This window comes from Zophobas morio, unplaced genomic scaffold, assembly GCF_036711695.1.
Source record: "Zophobas morio isolate AGI-343-1 ecotype UQ-CSIRO unplaced genomic scaffold, CSIRO_AGI_Zmor_V1 ptg000014l, whole genome shotgun sequence".
Lineage (NCBI taxonomy): Eukaryota > Metazoa > Arthropoda > Insecta > Coleoptera > Tenebrionidae > Zophobas > Zophobas morio.
In genome coordinates, this window is record NW_026972119.1 from 4,667,483 (window position 1) to 4,673,530 (window position 6,048).

At 30.4% G+C, this 6,048-nt stretch overlaps 1 long non-coding RNA gene across 1 annotated transcript; it reads left to right on the forward strand.

The window, feature by feature from the left end:
• The first annotated feature begins 2,636 nt into the window (after nt 1–2,636).
• LOC135129036 (uncharacterized) lies at nt 2,637–3,522 on the forward strand. The gene is made up of 2 exons (XR_010280499.1): nt 2,637–2,818; nt 2,880–3,522. It is a non-coding gene; the product is annotated as an uncharacterized LOC135129036 (long non-coding RNA).
• The last annotated feature ends 2,526 nt before the right edge of the window (nt 3,523–6,048 follow it).

Genomic DNA, 6,048 nt, shown 5'->3' on the forward strand with positions numbered 1-6,048 from the left:
AAATTTATATCTCGGAGCGGCTAGCCGCCCAAAAATTCGGTAACAAAATTTTCAAACAAAACATATTATTAAGATTCCTCGAAAACACATAATGTACGTTTTTTAGTCACCGGCTGCCCCACCTTGACTTGCTCGAAATATTTATGAGAGGAGATAATGAGATTCTAACAGCAGCCCGACAATACCTGGTCGGCACGACAACCATCTGATTCATCAGCCACTGTCAAGACGGCCATTTTGAATAATAAAAGTAATTTTTAATGTGCCATGAATAAATTTGCTTTAATAACTTTCCGATTTGATGTACGCTGCACGAGACAAGCTTTTAATGAAAATGGGATATTTTATTGGGGCCTTTTGCCGTTTTCTCAGCGGAGTTATGCTAAACGATTAATTAGACCGCTGATTAAACTCTCTATTAGGCGTTTCATTGGTCTACTTGCCATAAAAAAATTAGGAACTCGTGATTGGGAGACAATAAACAAGCCAACAAATTTTAATGACTTTTATTATTCAAACATAACATTTTGAGGATTAATTTATGCGTTTTATGGTGGGTGTTTGAAAATAAACTTATGTAATTCCTCTCTTATGTAGGCTCATGCTGTTTACAATTTATCTGTTTTAAATCTAGTGGAAACGATTTGAACTTGGACGGAGTTTGTGTGTTGGCTGAATGGATAGATAATCATCCGACAGGATTAAAATATCCGCAGTTACTTGCGTTAATTAACTTATTTATAAAACATAGGAACGAGTTTTTTGTGAAGATTGAAGGTGGGAAGTTAATGATATAATTAAAATTTCTTAATATTTCTGGTTTCAGCTGAAAGTTACAAAAGTAGGTCATTAACAAAGAAATAGCCTGCTTTGTATTTGAAATTGAATGTTTTTATTAAATCAGCCAGTTTATACAGACTTCTCTTATTTTACAATACTAGTTCAGTTGGTTGCTTTGTTTTTATTATTTAATTAATTGATTAATGTTGGTTATTGTCGAATATATGGATGTTACGAATTTATTTAGATTTGATATGAATGAACAGTTAAAGCCGTTCTTTTTCTTGAATTTATTTTTACATCCTTTCTAATACAAAACAAATAAACAAAGTACCTATGTGTATGTGCTATAATAACTTTTCATCTCGTCCCTCTGATCCAGATTTTATGATCCGCGTATCCAAGAGAAACTTTGCATAATACCTACTCATTAATATGGAAATATTTTTTCTTTATATTAACACATATTTCTGGGGTATTAAACTTGCTTTTCTCTGTTTGTGCAATTGGTTTTTTGTAATGTTAATCTAAAAGATAATTCTTCCGGTTATCCTAGTAACACATTTCTTTAGCTTTTTCCTTTTATAAACAATTATACATACTTTCATATTCAATATCAGATTTTATTTTTTTTTGATGTGTAAATCATGAACTGCCAAGTAAAATATTATGTACCTAATCTAAATTTTGTCCTAACTTAAGTGTACTTAAAAGTATCTTATTATTTAAAAGGGAAATCTTCATTCTGGTTTTAATATAGTCTGACAAAATTACGGCGTTTGTGTATTAAGACAAATTAGGCACAAATTTACCTAGGTATAGACTTCTGTTTATTATATGAAATAGAATAACAAAATATTTTATTTACGTTTTACAGTTAAATAGATTTTTTTAAATTTAATTCCATCTTTATAATAAGTAAAAATAATAAAATTAATTGGTTGCGGTATAAAATAGTCCGGTTGATAGGTTTCTCTCAAAATCATAGCGAATAAGCTTTAGCTATGGTATTATGAACATAAAATGAGGAAATTTTTGTCAGTTTTTTAGAAATGAAAACTTAGTTCGAGGGCTACATGTTGGGCAAAAACAAGTAAATAAACAGTTTACTCAAGTTGTGCCCTTTTTATTTTTTACCACATTTTTTGAAGCTTACCTACTCACTAACACTAATTAATTTTGACTGAAACATTATCATGATAACGTTTTTTTACACCACCGTTTCTTTCAAGGAAGTACAGATTGATGGAACTAGGTACAGTTTTTAGTTTTTAAATTATACAAATAGGCACTCTAATTTTTGCAAAATTTAGTCGTCTAAATTTATGTTGCATAAAAAAATAAATTAACCTATAGAAAAAAATTAGAGGTAACAGTAGGTATTTAAGAACAATGAATGATTAAAAGTAAAAAAACTAATATTATCTAACTAATAATCTAAAGCTATGAATTAATCTTGATTTACATGCTCTTTGATATATGAATTTCTAAAACATTTTTCTGCTTATACAGATTTCATTACAATTATGAAAAATCTAGTGCTCTCCAAAACTACAAAGTCTACAAACACAATGGATATACCTAACAAAATAATAATTTTCAATATTTAAAAAATTATCCGGAAAAATTTTGTCATAATTATCAAAACTATTTTTTTTATCTCACTCCATTTGTATCAAATGTAACTTACATCTAAAGATGTTGTGATATAGGTGAGGTCTCGATAAAAGCGCAGACCCAATCATGACTTAGGGGTCTATTTTGTAATTTATCGCTCCAGAACGATCTCGCTCCCAAACGATAATCGTTAGAAGCAATCGTAAAATCAGGTTAGCGAGATTGTACAAATTTCCAATTTTATAAACACTATCGTAATCGTAAAGCTTTGAAATCGTTAGCGGAACGATGAATCAAATGTTTTTAGAATCGGTAGTATTTAAATTTGTGTAGCGTCTAGATTACGTTGTTCTCTGTTGTGACATGTGACATTTGTTTTGCTACTGATTGAAGTTTGGACAAATTTGTGAACTTATAACATGTAAGTAAACAATAATTATAAAAGAAAAACATCAAAATAATCACACTAACACGAAATTCAGTTTACAATACGTTCACGGGAGCAATGGAAAAACGTAAAAGGGCCCAGCGTATTACCCAAGAGTAACATGAGTTGTATGTGGAGGAGTTAGAAGGTAATGCAGATTTTAGGGCCCAAAAGTTCGTAGCGGACAAGCCAGATCTTTTAGAAAAGATATGGGAAGGGTTGGTAGGAAAACTAAATTCTGTGGGAGGACCACAAAAAAGTGTTCAGCAGTTCAGAGAGGTATGTGTAATTAATGAATCTCCCGAACACTCTTTTTAAAAATGTGTACTTTACTATAATTTATCGTACAACTATTAGCAATTATTCTGCTTACATCAACACTTTGGTTATGACAAAGTGAACATCTTGTTTAGTCATGACCAATCAATTATGAGAACTGAGATGTTTAATCTTTATAAATACTGTTACACAATAAACCATAACCTCTGTGTTTTTTAGTACACCAAGAATATAACATAGGGCACTCTAATTACAATGTACTGCCTGGTAAGTAAATGTCACTGTGTGTTCCAGAGATTTGTAGATTGGAAATTCAATGTTTGAAAGAAGACCAGAAATTTAAGACTATGTGAAAGAGGAACTGTTTAAAATAATTTCATTATGTTGTAAAAAGATAATAAATACATTATTGAAAATGCTGTATTATTAAATTATTTCTTGTGATATGCCATTCATGTAGTAAATTGTGTTCTTCGTATTCAAGTTCTTCATTATTATCGTTCTCCTTGTCATAGACAATATTGATCTCGTCATTTTCGATATTTCTTATGCGTAAGATTGTGTGAAACAGCACATGAGTATGTAATTTTTCCTGCAACATCTGGTGAATAATACAGAACTCTGCGGCAGTATTTCTGGAAATGTATCTCTCGCCGCTTCCCATTACAGTTGGTAGGTCTTCCTAAAGGTTTCTTCTTGAACGATCAAGGGGTCGTTACATCTCTTAAGACCCGAGACAAATTTCTGATTCTGTCTCTGCAGTAAAAAAAATATATAATAAGTTATCAACCTAATCCAAACATACATTAATTACTTACATTTACCTTCTCTACCCATATTTGCACCAAAACGTTCCTCTTCATTGTATAAATACTTTTCTAACGTGTTCTGACACTTCTAACGGTGAGCTGAAACCTATCGTTCCGGAACGATGACATTCTAACGATACGATCGCTATGTAACGAGACGATAGATGTTACAAAATCGCTATCAGTCCCAAAATCGTTATGGGAACGATTATCGTAAGTTAACGATGCTCTAACGAGATCGTTAAGAGTTACAAAATAGACCTCTTATTTAGACTTTTTGTTTATACCATTGCATTGGCATGGAAACCGCGGCTCTACTCGCTGTATTTGGCTGGAATCGGGTTACATTTGAAACAGTGACTAGCAGCAGCTAGCAGTAATTATACTACGGGAGTTCATTTTCATTCTGCACGAGTGAAACTGATTTTAAATAAAAAGAGTGAATTCAGTTGAATATTTAATAAAAAATCATCCTCTTTATATCTTTATATTTAAGTCATCCATCACATCGTGTCCCCCCATTTCAAAAGGTCCACTGCCTTGTAATAGAAACAATATTTTAGTTTTTTAAAACTACAAAAGTGATTTAATGATTAAGTCGTTTGAATATTGCACACTTGCACAGTAAGATGTGTCGATACATCGCTACGTAAAAAATTGCATTAGTATGTAGTCGAGGTTCAGTAAGAATAAAAATTCACTTAATACACTGACAATAAAGTCTTTAACATATTATTAATGGACGTATACGACGATACGATCTGCATTGAAAAACATTTGTTTACACTCAGACGGCATGTCTCATGTCCTTCCATTACTTTGAAACATTGTCTGACACATGGAATGCTTAAACATTTTCGGCTGACTGATTCACAAAGAATAAAAATTTGGAAACAACTGATTTATGGTTTGTTTACTGAAAAAATAAATAAACAGTACAGCCTTGTTTGCTGCCAAGTTTTTGCTACAAATGTATTTAAAAACTGGCACATTAACTTCTTGATAAAAAAAAAAAGTGACAGATATTAGACGGAAAATGAACAGTTTTATTTGTTTTATTTATACCCCACTAATTGAATGTGGTACTGCATTGGAATGTACTTTCAATAATTCAAAACAACTTTCAACTAAGCAACAAATTTACTAATTTAATAAAACTCTAAAACCACTTTAAATTGGATGCGGTATATTCGGATATTATTTACCTAGAATAGGTACTGGATTTAATTTGAATTAATTTAGGGCACTAGGATATGTCTATTTAATTAAAATTTATATTTTTCTATCTAAGGTAAAAACAAATATTTTACTGACCGTCGTTGTTAGATTGACTTTTAAAACTGATTCGTCAAGAATTAAATCTACAAGGCAAGGTTTAATTTCATGTTTTCGGTGTTTGTACAGCTCGTAATGTACAAAAATTTAGATTCTTCGTTTCGTTCTGCTGGTCTGTCTTTAGGTACCTATATAGTATTTTAAAGATGTAATCGCTAAAAGTATAGCACGGATTAATCTGAAATTTTAAGTTTTCTTTAAGGTTATCAAATTTCGTCTGTTCATCCTCTCCAAAAATTAATTACGTCAAAATTACTTAACATAACATTATCATTTTTCTATAATTTAATACCTCATAAGTATTTATTTTAATTTTAGGTATAGGTACAGCTAAAAAATAATATTTAACAACAAATTAACATGACAAATTGTTGATGCCATCACAAAAATTTATTGATTAAATAATATATGTAAAATAATATACACTGGGAGTGCTTTTTTAGTAATGTATAATGATATTTTCAGAATATAGGTATGTGGCAAAAGTAACATGCTTATCTTCCCCAAAATTCTGCTGACGTCAGTTTAAACTTATATTAAAGAAATTTTCACTGAAAAATTTGATCTGAGGTGCAGTACCTACGTATTACGTTTATTTGTAGTTTAGTACTAGTATTTTTATCAGTTGTTTACGGATAGATGACATTTAAAAAGAAAATATGAATCGATCTACTTATGCAACAATGTATACATTTAATATTTTTTATTTATTTATGTACTTTATACGATATACATGTATCATCATCAAGCTTCTGATGACGTCATCTGGAAGATTAACAAAATAAATAAATCAAAATATAG